This window comes from Symphodus melops (genome assembly GCF_947650265.1).
Source record: "Symphodus melops genome assembly, chromosome: 8".
Lineage (NCBI taxonomy): Eukaryota > Metazoa > Chordata > Actinopteri > Labriformes > Labridae > Symphodus > Symphodus melops.
In genome coordinates, this window is record NC_136698.1 from 10,134,165 (window position 1) to 10,155,759 (window position 21,595).

The following is a 21,595-nucleotide window of genomic DNA, read 5'->3' on the forward strand; positions in this document are numbered from 1 at the left end:
ATCTCATACAGAGATAAACAGTACTTTTTGTATCTGTATGATAGACTTCATGGTGTAAAATGGTTCATTAGTACTGAGGTATTCAGACTAAATGCCTGTATGCCGTCATGTCTTTTGTACTAGAGAGCTTTTTCTGTTTTACACTGGAAACTGCTCTCTGTCCTGGTGCCAGGAGCCCCTAAAGGTTATCTCGGGAGGCAAAGGAAGTAAAATAAGGTTGGGCAAGTTTATGTATATCTTTGTGTGCACTACTGAATCAAGAAGACCCACGATTCTCCACTGCTGAATCATTGTTTATGTTCCTGATGTGCAGGATTTTGGTGGAGTTTTTCCTGTCCCGTATCCTTAAACGAGGGAAACCCAAACAATTTGCTGTTACTCAGAAATTGCTCAGCCGGATATGTTCAGCAGCCTCATGGCTACTTAAATGTTTACAATGCCTAAAAGTATGGAAATATAACCAGAAGATCATTCCCTCCTGCCACAAGAGAATTAGATGATGGATATTTGAAGTATAAAGGCCACTAACAATTAATCATAATTATCTATCAATCGTTATTTGTATAGCGCCAATTCAAAACAAACGTCTCAAAATGCTTGTCAAAAAGACTTTGTTATATGATATTACAAGATGTCTTAGTTGATAAGATTCAGTGACTTTATTTGTCATAGATGTTTCCTTCTTCACTAAACAATAAAATCCTTGAACTGGAGTATGATAAGTATGACGAAGTGTGTGAGTTTACTGTAAAGGTTCCAACAGGAAAACAGCTCATTTCCATTTTTCCTGGAATCAGAATTTTACCACTCCCAGTATTAAATCACCCACTTGACATGTACTTATCAATAGTAAACTTCCTCATTTTCTTGAAGTTCTTAAAGTTGATCAGGCCACAACCCTCATTCCCTGTAATGTATTGTGAGGTGATAAACTTTGAGGAAAATCAAATGCGTATTACAGTTAATGACACACATATAAAGATTAGGTGAGTTAATTTATTTTCTTATTTAAGAATGTGGGACTCCAGAATGGTTGTGAGCATCCCAGCTTGGGTAGCAGTCGTATTAGCAGTGGGTCTTCACTTTAAAGAGCTTTACCAACCTTTTTTGCCAATGTTTCCAACGTTGACAATAATCAGCGTCTTTGTTTTTTTGGTTGTGGGACTACTTTTATTGCTATAAATTTGTATGTCAGAAAGACTTATATACAACCATTATTTACTACTCTTTCAAAGTTGCCAACAGATGGGCAAGTGAATTCCCAGAAGACATTTTTTTTTTTCCAATAATATTTTTTACACTCATACACAAACACCTTCCATGCCATTCACCCACCACTACTGCCAGTCTCTGTACATGTTTGTGTGGCTGGGTCTGTGGGGGTTGAACACAAGCATAATTGGAGTTGAGCACAGTTCTCTGAAGTACATTAGCACAGAGCCTACACTGTACCAGGTCCCACGGAGGGCAACACAGCTGCACAAAAACAGGTATATGGAAAACCAAGCTGATAGAAAACAGAAACGTCTGAACCGAACAACAAGGAGGGGCCACTGTTGGGACAGAGGTCTCCAACCATGATTGGGGACCACCTCGAAACAAGTCCACATGGATCCAACTGGAAGAAAAATGGAATCTTTAGCCAATATGCTCGAGCATTTCTGTTTCCTTACACTGAAGGCTGTGACAACATGCAAGAAGAAAAACAAAAGATTAATCTTGACTAAGTGGTTTCGATATGACATGAGAAATAGTGAGAGATTTTTAAGTTGCATTCACAGTGTGTGGAGAGTCACCTGGTAAATCAGCCTGGTTTGACTCTAAGTTTGTGTCGACTTTTAAATTGAAGATGGATATGCTTTGATTGTGATAATAATTTCTGGAAAGCAGAGCGTATGTACTTGCATGTATTTGTCATTCAGGTTCCATCTTTCAGACTTCTAACAATTATTAGAACAGTTAGTTATTTTTCATTAGGACCAACAGGTTAAAGATCAAAATAAAAGATCCCATTGTTTAAAGTCCTCAAAGCTCAAAATAATTATATTAAGAGATAATGATAAGTAAAATATACTTGCTTTCAGATAAATATGTTTAAACTTTTAGCATCCATGTGGCTGCATGATGTAAATTTAATCATTTCCCCATGTTCATATGGATTACATAATGGAAACAAATGTGTGAACATATCCATGTCTGTGTCCATTCACATTCTCATTCACTGTTCTCTTCCTCTACCTAGGGAGTTCTCTATACATAATTTTATACTGAGCTCATAGGCACAGTAAAAAACATTGTCAGACACAACTCGATTTACAAGTTTACAAAACCGCATCCTAGGGACTTCCTTCATAACTTCCATGTCAACTGAAACTGAAATGGGTGGAAGGAAACATTGCCACTGATTGTTTCAAATAAAATAAAAAGTTGCCAGTGCTGGATGGAAAACCGCTCATGAGAACTGAAAATTGAGACTGAACAAGAGAAAACAAATAAATAGTCATTCCTTTTTATTGATTGGCTAAAAGATTCTTGGGACCCACTGGACAGGAGCAGGTGCCAGTGTTTCAGGTCTTTTGATGTAGCCAGCATCTAACTAAAAAGGAATTCTGTCAGTGACTTCATTATGTGTTCTGGTCATTGATGAGATAATTATTGCGACAAGCAAATGTGAAGCCAAAATGGAAATTTGAGTGATAACAACCAGTACTGTAAGCTGCATATTTCGGTTCAGATTTTAACATGTACATAGCTTAATAAGTTTACTTAACTAATTAGATGTTCTCCATGTGTACATTTTTTCTGCATACTGCCTTGCCCGTTAAAAAAAACCAAGTAGAAACCAAAACACTTACAAACCATATCACTTGCGCACAGAGCTGAAGAATCTTATTGTACAGCTTATCCAACAACCAAATCTGTCAGCCTTTCTTTAATTCTATACAGAATACACATACAGTACTTTTGGAATAGTACAGTATCTTATTATGTAGTGGCATTTAATCTTCTCTTGTGAAAAAGAAAATGTATTGAATTGTTTCAGTTAAGTTTTCTTCAGTAATGAAACTACCAATGATCCTTACCAGTTCCTTATTTGCATAAGACCTAGAGCTGTTGATGTTGTGTTTTCATCAACCATGATTTTTTTTTTTTTTTTGTCCTTTCAATCAACAGAAAAAAATAATAATGGAGATCTGCTATTCAAAGACCCACAGCTACCTACAAAAGTTCCATTCATATCGACAGATACATCCAGGGAAAAGACTTCACAGCATAAGCTGCATTGGTTGATTGACAATTGAATCGAGAAATGCAATGCAGAAGCCCCAGCAATGAACCCTTCAAACCAAAGAATTTTTCACATGACAAAATAAGGGTCTTGTGGATCACCTCTGAAATTTTTATTCAGATGAGCAACGACGGATACAAAAAACAAATGGAGTACAATTCTTTCAGCATGTTATATCACCATCTCAGCCATAACCAAATGCTCATGAAACCAGAGTGCAGCTACACATTTTGTGATTACACACATGTGGTAGGGATTAAGCTCATTGCCAGTCCAACTCGCCTCTTGTGGCAAGATATTGTGGTTTTCACAACAGTTTCACTGAAGTCATAGTGCCAAGTATGGTTAGTGTCACAGCAGATGATGTGAACCTGACAAAGCAATGTCTTCACAGAATGAGAGCAGAAGTTTTTGCTAATCGGTATGGTTATTTGCTGGATGTCAGTGAAGTCACATTAGTCTAATATCATTGTCTGAGTAACAATTTCCAAAGCTTTTATGAGCAGTTCGATGAGCTTTTTCCTGCTGTCTATTTTCCTGCCTAAAGGTCGTGGCTAACCAAGGAGGGTGGGACCAGAAGGTTTGATTTCTTTGCTTCAGCCCGCATCACTTCAATTGAATTGATGCAGGCTGACATGTAAATCCAACAGTTTAGGGCTGAATATGTGCTGATTTTCAGAGAGGCACTAACATTTCCTCTCAGAACATAGTCTTCCTCTTAAGTATGATTCCTTCCTCTAGTATGATTATAAAAAGGATTTGGGCTAAAAATAATAAAAGGATAAAAAATGCAGGAAGATTCCTTTTTATCCGTGTGTCTGCCTGCCTATACTTGTCTGAAAGTTATCAAATTCACATTTAATCACACCATTCTGCCAGCCATCCTCTGCTTGATGAACTGGCCACATAATGTATGAACCCTGCATATGGGTTGTTTTCAGGTCATGTATTGAGATTTCCTATAATCTCATGTGTCCAAAATGAATGTTAGTATTCCTATTGACATGCAGTGACAGGGACAATGTCACCTGAGTGAATTAAATAATTAATAAACACTCTCGATTCCCTGTCTGGTAATCTCCAGCATTCTGCACTTGGCCTGTGAGTAACAAACAAGATAACTTTGATTCTGGTATTTATTGCTTATTCTGTTATTTACATTTTATTTTATATTGTAAACGTATTCCTCTACTTCCCACTAATAGTTTGAGTTTAAGAGCAACTGTAGCAAACACATTATATTCTGCCCCCTGTTAATACCATGACTAAGGCCCTGCCAGGTGTCCCTGCTTATATGCTTCAACTGGAGCCCGCTTTTACTTTTACATTTCTGGTTACTTACTGTACAGCTGAAATTCTGTAATCCCAAATCAATACTCGTGCCTGTTCTTGCTTGTGAGCCTCAGCCATCTTCTGAGGAAGTTCCTCAACAACGTCCTGTTCTTTGGCTCCAGGTTGCTTGCCTGAGGACTCTTGCACTGCCCTAGATGGTGGGGGCCCAACAGAAATCCTCATCTCTGTTTTTCAGCCCCCAACAAGTGTTTATCCTGAAAGTCTTCTAAATGTGGAATCTGTCCCACAAGGTGGGCTCTGTCTGTCTGTCTGTCTGTCTGTCTGTCTGTCTGTCTGTCTGTCTGTCTGTCTGTCTGTCTGTCTGTCTGTCTGTCACCAGGGAAATGTTCAATTTCAAAGATCTGCTCCAATTCCTTGCCTCTCAACTAGATATTCTTTCTACGCAAATTGCGTATAAATTCAGAATAAATTGCACAAGGTGACTTTCAATCCCCTGTGAGTGGATGCTATATTTCTTTGTACACCACTAGTCTTGGTAGTAGGTTTAATTCCTTGATTTAATTACACTTTGTCAGTGATTGTAGCTATCATCTGACAAAATCCTCCATAATTAAAAGCACAGCACAGTTCATTAAAACATTGATTATCGACCCAAAAGCATCAGCAGCTAAGACATTTTCTTGCCTCTTCAGCGTTTCTTTCACACTCAAATGAGTGGAAATTTTTTTTTTCTAAATTGCCCGAATGCTGAGAATAACAGGAAAAGGTTTCACACTCATTAAAGACAACCAGATTTCCAGAGACTCGCTTTAAAACAACAGAAGGCTGGGTGCCAAAGTATTTTGCTAAAGCTAGATCAACTGCTCAGGTAAAATCTGTTAACTGACCCAAGGTAGGTGTGTGTTGCATTTTGTAGTAAGGCATAAAACGTATTTGCCTCCAGGAGTAAAAACAAACAAACAAAGGAAACACTCCTGGAAATTGGGATGGACAATTTAAAGAAAAACACATCTCACACATTCATCTCTATTAGAAAAAAAGTAATGGAAAGAGCAATGAGGAATTAAAGCTGATTACACCTAGAAACTGTCTACAAAACAAATGACTAAAGGAAGTTATAAATTGGTATGGTGGCAAGATTCCTGCATCCAGACCTATCTTTCAGCTCTCTGTCACAAACCTCTAAACAATGTCAGCTGGTAAAATGGAAAGTTTGTATCAATGCTCTTAAGTCTTGTTATCGTTGATTTGTGTTCTGACATACCACCATGCCCTCAAGCTCCCCCTCGTTAGCTTATTTGTTTACATTTATTTATGTGGCTGGAAAGTAATGCAGATCCAATTTCCACAGAAAATCTGTTCCAAAATTAGCTAGGACCATGTGATCTCTGTTATCCACTTCTTTTTCTTTCTTTTTTTTTATACTATTGTATGTAAATGTTTACCTACAGTTGTGTAGGTCATGAATAAACGTGATTTTAATACATGTCTCCTCCCACTAAGTTACATTCGCTCTCTATTGTTGGGGGACAATAATGCTTTTTAAGTTTCTAAGTTCGATGTTCTGATCTATTTATCTTCCAAAACATATAAGAGGTGAAACTTCTGTCGTGTTTATGCATCATACAATACCTCTATTCATCTCTCAAACTCAATCACTGAATATGTTCTGATGTCAATCCAAATTCTGGCAGTGATGCCCTCCTCTCTAACAATGCTCTTCAGATAAATGTTTGACAGGAGCAGTCAAGAAATATGCTACATTATCTTTTCTAATGTTCTTGCTCTTATTGACACCAGGCCTTTCATTCTCTGCCAAATTGCACCAGTCAGACGCCTCTTGGTTGTTTTTTCCAACTCAAAGCACCACTATTGGGTTTCCAGCCCTTAATATAGTTCAAATCAACATCCACACCCAGAACAAATGGTCTACCTCAGATGACTCTCAAAACAGATCACACAGGATGAGTCCAGGTCTCCAACCGTGTTTCCTATAACCTTTGCTAGCCCTCTGCAGAATCTCTGCTTGACAAGTATGTCAGCAGATCAAAGACAGATGAAACGATTTGGAGTTTTGCCTCTGCTGTGTGTTTCCTGTCCAGTTGGTTGACCAACAAATAATAAAAGAAAATTGACAATATCTCTCAGGTTTAATACTTAAAAATCAGAGCAGGTGGATCTATAGAGCGAGGATGCACAAGTGAATCGAATACTTTTCACATAAATGACTGTGACATATCCTATACTTCTTTCTGATTCTGAAAAATGTAAATTTTTTTACTGCTAACTAGTTAACCAGTATAACATTGGATCATTTTCAATGAAAGCTGGAAGCTTTTTCCCTTCCCTCATTCATTTCACCCCAGACACCAATCCCTCATTATTTATCCAGAAAATTTGAGGTTTTTTGGTTCACCAGCTGAGCTGGACTCAGCAAATAAGAGTACTTAAAATGTCTTTACTCTATAACTGCAACAAAAGTGAGTGTGCATATATGGGCAGACCAGCAGGTCTGTCAGTCAAAAGAAGAGAGGGGGAGAAATGGAGTAATGGGGAGGAGGAGGAGAATCTCCCTCAGGGAGGATACAACAGGGCAGGAGACAACATGGCAAATGCAGCGGCAACGCTCAAACAGCATGGCAGACTGCCAAGAGTAGTTTGGCGGACCTCGGCTGACACAGCATTTCACTACAGCAGCCACACAATCTTTCTTTGGTTAAGGCTTACACGGCTTTGCGCTGAAACAAGCTCCCTCTGCCCCATGCATGTAAACAGAGCACAAACATCAATATTGGATGCAGTCAGACATGACAGTTCTTTTACAAAGCCAATACGTACACACTTGAGAAGTCTATATTAAGCCTGTAAAGCACCATGCAAACACAAGGCATGCTGCCATATAAACACGTTCCCTGCCAGACCAAACAGTATTAGACAGACCACACAGAAACACAGAGTGCACACCCCAACATGTGTTCTTGTCAGGGCTTTCATGAATTGTACTCATAGCTAAACTCTAAATCTTTCTTTGTCCCCTCTATGCCAAAACACAATCTGTGCTACTTAAGTACAGACATTATGTAAACTTCATGCAACAAAGGACAATTCACATATTATTAAGCTTAAAAACCTTGCAACATTCAAAATTTGTGGATGATTAAATCCTAGCTTTCTAATGAGACATCAAGCCACTGGGCCTGCTACTCATGAGTCATGTCCTTAAGACCCTCCTGGGGGTCCTCAGTCTGTGTATGGTTCACATCCTTGGTAGATTTTCCAAGGATACCTTCTACATAGGTGTTTTAGATCTATCCTGGTTTAGATGCACTAACTCTTCACACTAAAGAGCCCAAAGCGCCTCTCAAAGGAGCTCATTTTGGCTGGAGGCTGTGCTGGTAGTCAATCTTTCCAGGTTCCCTTTTCCAAAATGGCTGAGTTATAAACGCAAAGCAATGCACTTGTTAAGAACTAGAGCTTGATGCTGCTTGGTCATCATACAAATCATTCATCATTTGTATTGTGCAAATCACAGGGTTAGAAGTCAGATCCAACAGAGTGTACTTGGAAAGTCAGAGGATTTTTGGTTGCAGAGTTTATTTACATGCCTTTTTGTTTGTGTGTTTGTGCATTCTTTCAGTGCATGCACAGCCTTTCATGATGAACTTACTTACAGTATACAAAAAAAAAACATGCATACTCACACAAACAAACAAACACTTAAGTCCATTAAGTCTATCATTACTTTGAAACACACTTCAGCAATGCAGCTAGCTCTCTTCAATGGGCATGACGAGACAAGATTAAGAGATTGTTTATAATTGTGTTAGAAAATACAGTTTGACACCTGACAGTTTCACACTGTATGGATGTGTTAATGGGGCAATCAAGTAGCTATATTAAGTGCTGAAACAACATCGGCAGCCTTTCAATGGGATTTACTTATGATGACAGTAACATTTCCTCTCCTGTGAGTGGCTGCATTCACAGGAACCCTGGGGACTAAATGTTCTGCTGTGACCAGGGTTCACCCTCAACAATGAACACATTGTGATGAAGACAGCAAGGACGAGTCCTCATGTGCTCCTGATATTTCCTTTACTGGCTCATTAAACACCCTAGAATCGGCCTGAGAGCTTTAAGGGAACTTTACTGTAAATACCTGAGTTACACACAATCTATCACTAAGGCGTCAATCCTGATTTGAGTTCTAAATGAGCCATTTAAAAAACACATCCGATGTAAGTTTCCCCTGATCTTTGAATGGAAATATTTTTACCAACTTTTTTTTTTTTTTTTAGATAATGATTGCAACATTTACAGCTGCAAGACAGAAGCTATCGCTGTTTTGCAGCAATGTATTTGGATACTTACTTGAGACTTCAAAGCTTTCTGATTTATGCTGAGGTTTTAAAACATGTACATTTTGGAAAAAAAATTCAATAAAAGATTCATCAAAAGTACACATAAAAAGATTTTGCCCATCAACAATAGCTCGATGCTAATGTGAACTCAGTTAAGGGTGACATGGCTAGTTTTCCTCGGAGTTTAAAAAGCTATTAGTCTAGAATGACAAAAGAGCAAAGCTGTCTCCAAACCACTTCATTGATGGATAATTACTTGACCACTCAGGGCTTGACAGTACCATCCAGTGCTGCACTGTTGAGGAAGAAAAAGTCCAAGTCCAATGCTTGCTGCCAGCTGCTAGTGCAGCGACAAATGATGGCAATGATTTAAGGAAAAGCTCCTCTGAGATGTGAGGGCAGCTTAAGGTCTTGCTTTTACAACCACCCACTCAACGTACAACGAAAGGTTTCCCTTCCGTTCCACAAGTATATTACTTATTTGGAGAACCTAATTACGATTATTCAGGGTGGTAGGGTGGCCTTGTGGTTACAGTGACCGTCCCATCATGTAGAGGACAAGGGTTCAATTGCAGTAACAGCCGTACGTCCTGGCCAGATGCCCTTAAGCTGGAGGCTGAAGCCATTCACTCAGTCACAGAAAGTCTCTCTGCATATACTCACCACATGTTAACATACTCTGGATTAAATAGGGTGTTTTTTAAATTTTCATATTAAACCCAGAACGTCAGACCCTGAAAAACATTGTGACTCATGGAGCAGATTATCATGCAAAACTTTTCTTTTTTTCAAAACGCGTGCGGTCACTTAACCTTAATACCACATCTCAATGATGAGAAAGACACACTTAGTGAAATCAGATTTCCCTGTCAGCCAAGCTGACGAATAAAAACAATGTAGACCTGTTTATTTAAATGGAATGGACTAATGTATTTATAATATGTAGCTCAATGTCAACCTGGAGCAAAATATTGAAACAGGCATATCTTGATTTATACTGAATGTTAAAGGTTTGTGTGAAAATGAAAGATTTTTGGAGCGCACAGAAGATCTATTATACACAATAATGACACAATTTGTGGCCTATAAATACCATTGAAATTGCAGTTGTGTATGCCAGTTCGATGTGCCAATTAGAATAAGGGGCGATGGCGGTGTTGGGGGCTTGCCAATCCAGGCCACCACCTGAACATGCCCCTGGTTGTGGCTTTATTCATTTTTACTAGTAAACTCTGTTTCCTACGATGGATTTTTGATGACAGCATTAATGCTTGTATATTGCTGTTGCTGTAATGTCTTTAGGGAGTCATGCAAACCGGACAACTGGAAGTAAAACTGACTCAGCAATAGCAAAATAAACAGAGATGATATGTACTTTGATTTTCTGCAAGTCAAAAGTATTAGATTGTCAGCCGTTGAGCAACAAGGTAATCATTACGGTGCAGATCTCACACATCAAAAGCCAAGCAGAAGAGTGTGGGATACATTTTTAGAAAAAACGAGATTAATATCTACCTGTTATTACAGCGCCAGAAAAATGCCACAATATAATTTCAAAGCCTGAGGGTCCTGCAGTGACGGGAAAAAGTAATGATAATAAGAGTGCTTCCAACATTTCACAAGTAATAGTCTGGAAAGAATTCAAAATTGTATTCTGGCTCTGTTAGTTTATTCATTTTAAGTAATACGCTAATCAGCGTTCACATGCCCACAAGGGAGGGTAAATGAGGATAAAACTAACCAAACAAAAGCCACAGTTAAAAGTTAGTAATTGTTTTGTGTATGTTAGCTACTGTTTACATAAGTGTTCGAATGTGCTCTTTGTGATAAAGATCCTCTTTTAAGTATCCACAGTTATTTTAGTGGGGGGAAAATATTGCAAGGGACATTTTGCATTGAAGTCGGTAATGTTATAAAGCAATGAACACTGTGGGTTTACACCTTCCTTGCAAAAAAAGACATAGCAGAATGTGATGTTGAACATTACTCATGGAAGAAAAGAATGATGTATGAGTTGGCCAATTGTGAACATACCCTTGATTCATGGAACATCGCTCTCTCCTATTGATTCGGTCCTTTTATCTTTGAGTTCTTTTAGTAACAAATCCTCCAGATTAGCTGGTAATGAAAAAAGGTGACATACTCGTTCAGAATAGGGGCAAAAAGAAATGCAGATTGGGAAATGTGAGGTGGGCCCACGCCCTTTAGTATAATTCCTCAGATGTGGACTTTATTGCCATTACAGGTTTCTTAATTTGATTCCGCCGTACGAATTCAGAACAATCAAGACCAGGCTTGTCTTTAAGGGTGACTGGTAAAACCCAGTCAACGGAAAAGTTAGTCTGCATAGCAACATGGAAAAGATGCAAAAACAAGTGCAGACTCCTCCATAGGTCATCGCAAACATCATGAGGCAAGTGACCTGAGTATGTGCACACCTGTAGGTGCAAAAATAAAAGAAAGAAACACAAAATGCAACTTTCAACCAAAAAAAAAACATTTCTCCATCACAATTAGAACTATATTAGAGAAGAGAAGTCATTATGGCAGTGCCATATGTGTATCTAATAAGGACATGATGGAAACGTATTCCTCATCCTCACTTACAGTGGCCAGTTTAACAGCTTTTCCAAGGGAACTGTCTCCAGTATACCCACACTGTCGGACATGAGCCAAGAGATGCAGGGTTTAAATGTGGGATAGTGCAAGCCTACATTAAACTGGTGATCCCAGCGTGGTGGTAAACCTCGGTGTGCTTCACTCCTCCCTACTGTAAAAGCTTAGCTAAGGCATCAGGCATGGCCGTAACACAGACAGCCCTCTGCCCTTGCCTGGCAAAATATTGTATCTCCAACAAGATGCTATAACGGAGGAAAATGCTCTGCATCCAACAATCACTCATCCCCAATTTTATAAAGCTGTTATTACTAAACCTTAGTGCATTTTAAAGACATGCCCTCCCTTAAATGTACTTCAATTTGTTGTTGTCTTTGAATTTCATAAATTCAGTATATAATTAGTCGAGGAAAATTGCAAAAATCAGGGAATAAATTCCTTACTGTGACATTTCTTCAGCAATGTGTTCTTAACACTGTCTTAACACATACCAAAGCATTCAAATTTAATTTCCCAAATCTGTTAGAGCTCCTGAGAGTAGCAATAATCACAACTGTAATCATTACTGGTGAATAAGTGAAAGCGTTAACCTCTGCCTCAGTTTATGAGGGGTCAAACTGTTTTTTTTAAGATTCTGAATCCATTGTAAGCATTTGTTTTGCTCAAAAACCAATCCCTTGTGGAAAAATGACAAAGCCCACGTTTACATGTTTTACAAATTCAAAAGTATGTTCATTTAAATATCACAAATACGGATTAAAAAGAATACTAATACATAAATGGGTAAGGGGCTTAATGCTTACATTAGCATTAGCTGACTGCTAAAGCCCAATGTATCTCTCCAGATTTACAACATCCATTATCCGTGTTTTCTCACAAATCAGGAAGCTTGACAATGCAACATTAAGATGACTTAAACCTTGAGAAAAACAGATACACCTTAAACGTGATGTCACAGCAACATTAGCCACCATGGGGATATGGTCTATTGTGGCTAGTTGAGTTGAAATTAGTCACAGGATATAATTGATGTTGATGAAAGTGAGAAAAGAACATCTGCAAACTGCCAAATGCGGGTATTTTGTGAGAGTTTACTCAACTTAATGGATATAGTGGTGAGTAAACAAATGTAAAGATAGCTACAGAGGGATTTCTGACAAAAAAACAATGACTTGAAGCTGCTTGGCTCTCTGTATCTTCCGCACGAATTCACATCATCATGACAGAGGATCTACCTGCTGAGGGTGTGTTTAAATTGATGTCTCGCCTTCTTAAGTCTAAGATTGTTTCCTGACGTGAAAAATGTACATCGGGAAACAGAGTGTTTTCAGCAGTAGCAACATCAACAAGCAACAAGGATGCATCTTTGGCAGGATAATCATAATCAAATCGAATCGAAGTGGTAGACGAGTGAAGATGCACAGCAGTATGCAATTATATAATGTCTATAAAATAATGTTGACCAGTCTTTCTATATCTGTCTTTGACCTTTGGGTTACAGTTCAGAGAAACAGGTCACCGAGAGGTTATGGTGTAATTAATTCAAAGCCAGTGTAGGCCTATAGTTCTGCGTGTGACACAAGTTTATGTGAAATGCACTTAATGCTGCTTGACAGCAGCTTGAGTTTGCCTTTAATGTGGCAACTCAGGCACTCTTTCATAGTGCTTGAGTTACTTTCTTCAATCGTCTCTCATTTAAGGCTCTGCTGTAGAGGCATACAGGGTGTAAAAAGATCTTTATTGAATTAGCTCCTGACTGTAAAGTTAACTGCCATCAAGCTTTTTCTCAGGTCCGAGGCCAACAGGCTTCTCTTGATACGTAAGGATCCCAGACTGCTGCCCTGTCCACTGTGCAGTGCCTTTGTGTGCAGTCCTACAAATATAAATGAAGCATTCTTTCTGGTTAATCATACAATTAAACATAATAAACTAGATGAAACAATGTTATATCTGCAAGGTCCTGTAAGATTAAATTAGTGCATGTCAAATGAAACCTGAGACAAAATGAGTTTATGAGCCAAATGCAGGCTTCAAAACAATTAGAATATGATGTATTCACCATGCAAATACTTACTCTGCTAAAGAACACAAATATTATGAAATATGCAGATCACACACAGACTGTAGTGTCTGTATTTTGCTGTTCGCTGACTTGCTCATTATAGACCTGTGTGGCCTTTGCGCAGGTCTACCTAACTTGACGTCAGAAATCGCCCACTAAATAGGAGGCACATGGAAGTTAGGAGTGAAGGTTACTTTGAGAACCTCATTGCCACACTGGTTTGGTTGCTCTGATTTGGGTTGGACCTCACGTGGTCCCTATGCCACTTGTCAAATGTTTCATCTGGTTTGAAATTGCCCTGGTGTGCAAGTGACTATCACAGCTCCAAGTGGCAGCTAGACTCCTAAATGCAGGTTTCAAAGCCACAATGGCACCTCATTTCCAGTCACCCAGAACATTCTAGTACTTTTCCAACAGAGATTCTGGCACTAGCACAGGTTATTGTGACATTCAGAAAAAATATTTCAGCAATGATATTATGAACGTTCTTCATACAGCAGCCATTTTCTGCTGGTGTCATGCTCGAGTTGGGGCATTCAAAAGCTGTTTCACTGAAAAATGCATTGTGACATTAATCCATTTTGTTCAGGTTAAATAACAGATGCTGTTATAGAGAAATGCTGATGTTAGATGTTGTCCAATTGTACTTATAAATGTGTTCTTATAACTGTAAAATAAGGCCAATAGACAATAGAGTTCCTTTATATGCTGGAGGAACATTGTCATTGTCCTAATATCTAACAATTCTTTTTCTCAAGGCAGCTCAGAAAACACAGCTGCTTTTGAGGAAAAAGCTCAAACAGATTTAGCTTGTGACTAAGTTATTTTCCAGAGGGAAAATAGTGTTCCATAAGATTAGACTTTTTTTTTTTTTAATTTCTATGAAACAGACATCTCAATGATAACACTTTACGCAGGTAGTAGTTAAAAGTAGTTACAACACAACAGGAAATCTTGAAAAACTGATATAATATATCATACAAGTTGTAGTTTTAATGTAGTTCAAATTGCATTTTCAACTAGACATAACACAACAAGTCCAATATTGCGGTAGTTAATCTATAGAAGAATAGCTTTAGATAGAAATCCCTGAAGAATCTCAGTCTTCATTAAGTCATAAAGCAGTGTGACAATTTCAAATTTCTTTTGTCATGAAGGCAAGAAAAACTTTTGAATTAAGGATTAAGATTACTTAATAAATAAATTACAACATTTAAATAAACATTTGAGGGTTTCAGTATTGAAGTTATTTTGAACAGAACCAGACAAAACATTTCAGATCTTATTTATATCCCGTTACATAGGCTTCTTAATATTCTGCCTGGTTTTCATTTAACCCATTAACACACTGTTAATGTTATCATCACAACTCTTGGAGACTCATTGTAAGTAGCTCTAGGGTAGAAACGTCGGTTAGATGCCCTCAAACACTTATTCAAGACTTTGAATTTCCTTTTGTGGTCGTCCCGGGACACACATTCTTCGTTGTTTTCAACTGGAGTAAAGTAGTGACCTCACGTGAAGCGTCTGTGGCTCTGGATTTGTAGTTCAGCTAAAGTTGGATTACATCACTTCTTTCGAAACACTTTGTCCTCAGACATTACGACAAAAGTGACTTAATATATATTTGGTCTTGCATTTGAAAAAGTGGTTTCACTCCAAGGTCGCGTATCACACCTCTTTGTCTTGGCTGGTTCCTTTTTGCTTTTAATGGCATTATTTTGTTTGCTATGGTTGTATCAATGGTGCCTTTCGAAGTCGTAAAACTTAATTGTGCACCACAAATTTAGGTGTGGCAACACCAAACAACTTGTGTCTTCCCTTAAGTCACCTCTAACCGTCCTCACAATGGTTCAAATTATCGCCAGTACTAAAATGATGTGTGTGACTTGCTCAGTGGCACAGATTCTACAACGGCTATGTGCAGCAGCAGAACATGACATTTCGTCTTGCACAGATCAAAAGGCTGTTAGCACTTGCAAAACCGTGAATGAAGAATTTTAACATCCTTGTGAGTCACAGTGAGTTATAAAAGCAATTACTCATAAATTAGATATTGTGGGAATACTGTTCTCAAATAAAAAATAATAGGGGAAACAGTGTGTTACAGTGTTTCTGAGCGGTGGCATTTGTCTAGCACTTCATTTGAAGCCAAGCAATTTGTTTGGATCTAAGATCATATATCTGCAATGAAATATCCATGTTTCCATGTGGTTTTGTCACAGCATGTGTCACCCAAACCCCAAACACACGTCTTTCCACATCGTTTGAGAAACACAAGAGACACTCCAGTGTTAGAGTGGCTTAAAGAAACATTTCTGCCTCAAACTATGCTGTAATGCTGTGAACACTGGAATAAATAATTCAAACCATTCTGGATTTGATTCATTTTTCACCGTGTACAAGTAATGGCAATATTGGTTGTGACATTAATAATAAAAGGAAGGTTTTAAATTGTAAATTCTAATCATCATGATTCTTACTTTGTTTTTATAATGCAATGAAGACAAACATGCTGTCATAGTGATATTGTTGGCCCAGTGTTTGAGAATGTTCGCAATTTGTGCACAAACCCAGTCAAATAAAAGCCAGACTGCATTGCTTGCGGTCCACAAAACAAAATATCAAGACAAAAATAGTTTTTGACTTAAGAGCATCTTTCAAATGTTCCTTTCTGCGTGCATTCACTTTGGAATATTTTGTGACTGAGACAATATGCCAAAAAATGACATGTCGGAAACGACCATTGGAGTATCTTTCTGTACTGAAGCTAAGTGGCTAAAATGTGGCGCTGTCATTCCTTTAAAAGTATGAAGCATTTTAAAATGTACAGTCAATGGTGTTCTCTTAACTCCCAAAGATGTCTTTATGCATGCTTGAAATATACCCATATGCACACAATGCCATGGACTTGATTATGTCAACATGAGATGTTTAAATCATCTAAACATCTGCTCAAAAAGCCTGAGTATATTTTGGTTATGGAATTTCAATAAAATTTAGGAACAGTAGTGCACGTTTTGGAACAGGCAATAAAACTCTATTGTTCATATGAATATATTCCACTTGTGGCTTCTTCTTCTTTTGTAATTGACTTCATGCATGAACACCACTGAACAATACAGCTGAGGGAAATGTATTTGTCCAGCTTTTACACCTGCAATATTGGTTCTATGACACATGGTATCCATAAGAACACTCAGACCATGTGTTAGGTATCAAGGATTCGCCAACAATTGGTTCCCAAGATGTCCAGGCATTGTCAGCTTTTTTGTTGTTCACGTTCTAAATCCAGTCATCACATGTGTGCTCTGAGGAGCCACTTTTAAACAGCCTTTTTTGTTACACATCACCACCTGTTGAAAAGGTAAGGAGACGGATTGGTGGGAAAACCTTGCAACTCAATAACATGATTTTAACATCTATTAGCATATTAAAGTAACACAAATGTTGGCACTACACAGAAACATGTTTCAAAGTATTACCCCATGTCAAACCACCAAACTGAGTGGGGTAATACTTAGTAGTCAGAGAGGACAATAGCCAGACTGTATCGCCTGCTTTTCACGCCAGTATGGGCGGGGCTGGTTGGCTATAATGTATTTGAAATCTGCGGGTTCGTTCCTCTCTAACTGAACATGTGTACATTAATATGATCATTTTAGCAACTATGAAACAAAAAAGTGCTTACTTTCTGGTATAACTACTGATTTTAATGTTGCAGTAACTCAGCTACTTTTTGGCTGTGGTAACTACAAATTGGAACTCGTACTTATTTGAAGTAACTTGCCCATTACAAGCTCATGTTAGCAGTTTTGGACTAATACTTACACTGAATACTGAGACTAATACTGATGACTCTATGGCCCATAAAAGTAAACAACATTTTTAATGTTGTTATAAGTTCTGTAACCACTGCTGCTGTAGGTGTCAATCAAGCTTTTTCTTACCTTTTCACTGAAAAAGATCATGGAGTAGCTGTTAAACAAAGACAGGTGGAGGTTTCTTAAAATAAAGATGTGAGCATTTACACGATAAGAGAAGCAGAGAGAGAAAAGGTCCCGCTTCAATACAAACGGATTTGAAAATGTTTACAGTGACAACTGGCTGCAAACCCAACCTCAAAAAACTTTACAATTAATTCATATGTGTTCTGTTTGGTGTGTAAAATATCATAATGTCTTTGAGTTGTTTTTTATGTCCCTGCTCTCCGATTTGGATGTGTGAAGTGATGCACACAAAAGGATGTTTGTCACATTTTATGTTGATATTTGGCTAGTGTTTTATTTTAGGAGTTATGGAACACATCTTCTGGATACTTTAACATCAGCCATTTTGGTTGGTTGATGACTGTGTTGAAGGACACAAAGCTTCAATTTAAAACAAACTGCATATCTCAGTTTCACCAGTAGGAGGCAGTGTGGCGCCAATCTTCTCTCCTGCACTCTCTTTGCTAGCAGACTCGTTGCTATTCTGCGCAAAGCTGCACTGAACAGAAGCTCTGTCTTCTTCCTCATCCTTTTTCCTGTTTGGTTTATACATGTTTGTGAAGCTTGAATATGTGTAAGAATGTTAAAGAATGCTTTATGAAGACGCAGGTACTTTGTTAATACTCTGTGTTAGGTGCAGGCGAAGATGGTGCTGCCGATCGTACGTGTTTACGGTTACTACAAAATAAAAGTCTGGTTAAATTTCTTGGTTAAGTTTCTCTTTACAATGTGGTTTAAGCTTAGCAATGGTAACTTAGTTTAAGGGCTGAAAGAAAGTTCATTCATGTAGTTTTACACTGTTTGCGCTTAGAAGTATCGTGATTTGTGTACATATGTCTATTGTGTGACTGAAAATGTTGTATTGCTGTTATACAAAGAAAAGACAGTCAGGCTGACAAATAAATGATGCTAAGCGAAACCACATCTTTTCTCCTGTTTATACAGGAATAGCATTTTATTATTGGTCTCCAGCCTGAGACCTGTTACATGACCAATATGGATGTTGATCTTCTCACAGGAACATAATTGGATTTCATAGTCCGTAGAAAACCATGAAGAACCATTGATGCTAGGGCATAACTCTACAGGAAGACTGTTCAATGTCACAATCATACTTAAGAGAACGCGTCCAGTTCTTTTTCCTGCTTCAAAGTCCAATTAACAAATACTGAGTCTTTATAAAACAAAATACAATATTGTATTAATTTTTTGCTCCACCGTAAAATAAATATACGTTTTACTGTCAGTTCCACTATACAGAAAACCCTAAAAACATTCAATCAAATATTGACATGGTTCTTAAGTGTCTATTCCTCATCATTGAAGGGGGCTTGTTGCAGGCTCATATGAAAGCATTCAGAACACTTGTGTCAAAAGCATTAAAATTCCCCATGCAATAAAACGGTTATTTATAGGACCGTAACAGCCTTGTAGTTTGTCTTACACAAACCCCAGAGAAGGAACAGAGACACTCAATCCTCACATAGACACTCAAGAGCACAGCTACTGCAGCACATGGCCGCTGTACTGGTTTGTAGGGTTTCTTGATGCAAACCAGTCAAAATGGTCATTTTATTCCCCAGCCACATGAAAGCAAAAAGATCTATTGAAAATGAAACCGATAAGAATTTCTTGGGGTTGAGAAAGCGGGTTAGAAAAGGACAGAGCAAAAAAAAAAAAAAGGATGCCCTCCATAACCCGTATGATGTCATCGGGAAAAGTGTGTAACATTGTAAAATTGCACCCAAAAAAAAAAAAAACAGAGCACATGCTGCATTAAGGAAGAATGTGTCACTCACTTGTTAAAATTCAAAATAAAGGACTTAGCAATGAGAGAAAAATGTTGTGACAAAAGCAGAGAGGGCGTCATAGACTCGAGGTCAGCGGAGTTCAGCAGCTTCACAGAACTAATGAAGAAATAAAGTATAGTTCTGGTCTCCTTATAATTACAGGTATCAGGCTCAAAGAGGCAACTGGAAAGGACTCAAATTTCCCTTCTGGTTGTGTTAAATATGGGACACAAACACATTGCCCCTGATGACTGGCATTGCATCACCCCACCACCTCAAAAAACTCTATAAGAGCACACAGTCCTTTTTGCACACAATCTTGAAGACAGCGTTAGGCTCGGAAATGTTGTACTTTTAAGTTTTAAACATTTTCTTAGTGTTTGCTTCCAACATTCCCAGCCTGCAAGCTAACATACAGAATAAGCTAAAGTTATTTCCTGTGTAAGGGATAGGACACAAAGTTGTGGTTCATAAGCTGTGTCACAATTGAGGGGGGTAGGATCCTGTGAAGTACCCCGCCCTTATAGCCTGCTTAGACTGCTCAGGATGACTGGAATGAGACATTCTGGTCTAAAGAGGAGAACTGCATCACCAGCTTTTTATGCCTTTACCTTGTCGTTTCTAACCACGTAACAACATCAATAGCTGCACATGAATGAACCACGATCGTGATTACCAAACACTTCATTGTCAAATTTGTAATCCCAATTAATTCCACAGTGATGCTGGTGGAAAAAAGCCATTTGCTGTTAATTTTCACAGCATGCTGCAAGAGACTTTGAAGTTAAGAAAATGTCACACTCAAGAAAGTTTAATTGGTTGAATCGTTTAGAAAATCTAAATCCACCTGTGAATGTAAACGTCCGCACAAACCGCTACTTTGCTGACTTTGTGGTTTATTTCGAGTCGTGTTAGTCAGATACAGCCATAGTACTCTCCGATCTCTCCACTATGAAGGGTCAACCTGCAAACCGCAAAAAGGCAAGGCACGTTGCGTATCCGTCCTTGTGCCCGTGCATGAATTGTACCAATGCTGAAGCACAACTCTTCCAAGCATTCCAGGGCCACGGAAATGTGCCCAGTTTGAGCACGGATCGGAGCACTCACACTCGTCAAACAAACTGTACTTTAGGGTTGAAGCTTGCTTAGGGGGTGGTGGGCCCTTAGTCGAGGTCTAGAGAAAAGAAGAATGACATAGCCAACTCATTGCTTATTTGGATGTCACTTAAGTGTCTTTAGATCACAGCATTACGTGTATATTGACGGGAAATGTGAAACTATGAGTTGACCAAAGCATGATAACATTACCCTGCTACCACAACAATGCAGGCCACAGGCAATTGCAGCTCAAGACAAGGACAATTGTGTCTGCCGCTTGCCATTAATGGTGCTTAATTATGGCGCGTTCGAATTCATATCTAGAGGGGTTGGAGATGTGCCACTGGATGAGAGCGAAGGCTTCAGAATAGCAGAGGAGTCGCCAACCAGCAGTTAGTTTTGATTTAATGCTGATGCTCAAAGGTGACATATGTTGGATCAAAAAGTTGCACGTTCTGACCGCTGAGATTGATAAATAGCAAAGAAAATAGCCAGCGTAGTTTTAAAGCTGTGGAAAAAGTTGATCACTGACAGTCAAAGTGGTCCCATTGCTTGGAAGCTTCTCCTGTGCTTAAAGACAGAGAACTGTGTACACTAAGCATTGTCAAACTGTGAACATGCAATATTGTGTTCAATGTGTTAAATAGGGCAACGTGTGTTTTACCACACACCTAGATCGTGGTTAATCACCAACACACTTTTGGAAGTTACATTTTTCTTACACAAACATTCATAAGAAAAGTCATATCAGTGCAATATATTCATATCAGTAAATGTTTGGTTTGCTTCATACTCTTGGTGAGTGACACAACACAGAAATGATTCAGGTGTTTTGTACCTGCTGCTGCAGTGTTTTGCTTCTCATGTCTGGGAAACATTCTGCCCAGCAGTTCTTTTATTTCATGTCAGGCATACAAATGAACAGAAGGAGAGCTGGGTAGTCGGTATGAGCTGTGATAATCACTATAGCTCCGCAGAAGAAGGGAGAAAAAGCTGCAGACCTCAAAAGGGCAAACCCAATTAAAGAATTACAAAGAAGAGATCTGGCTGTTTCACTCAGGGATTATTTCTTGTAAGTGCTTTGCTGAGACAACATT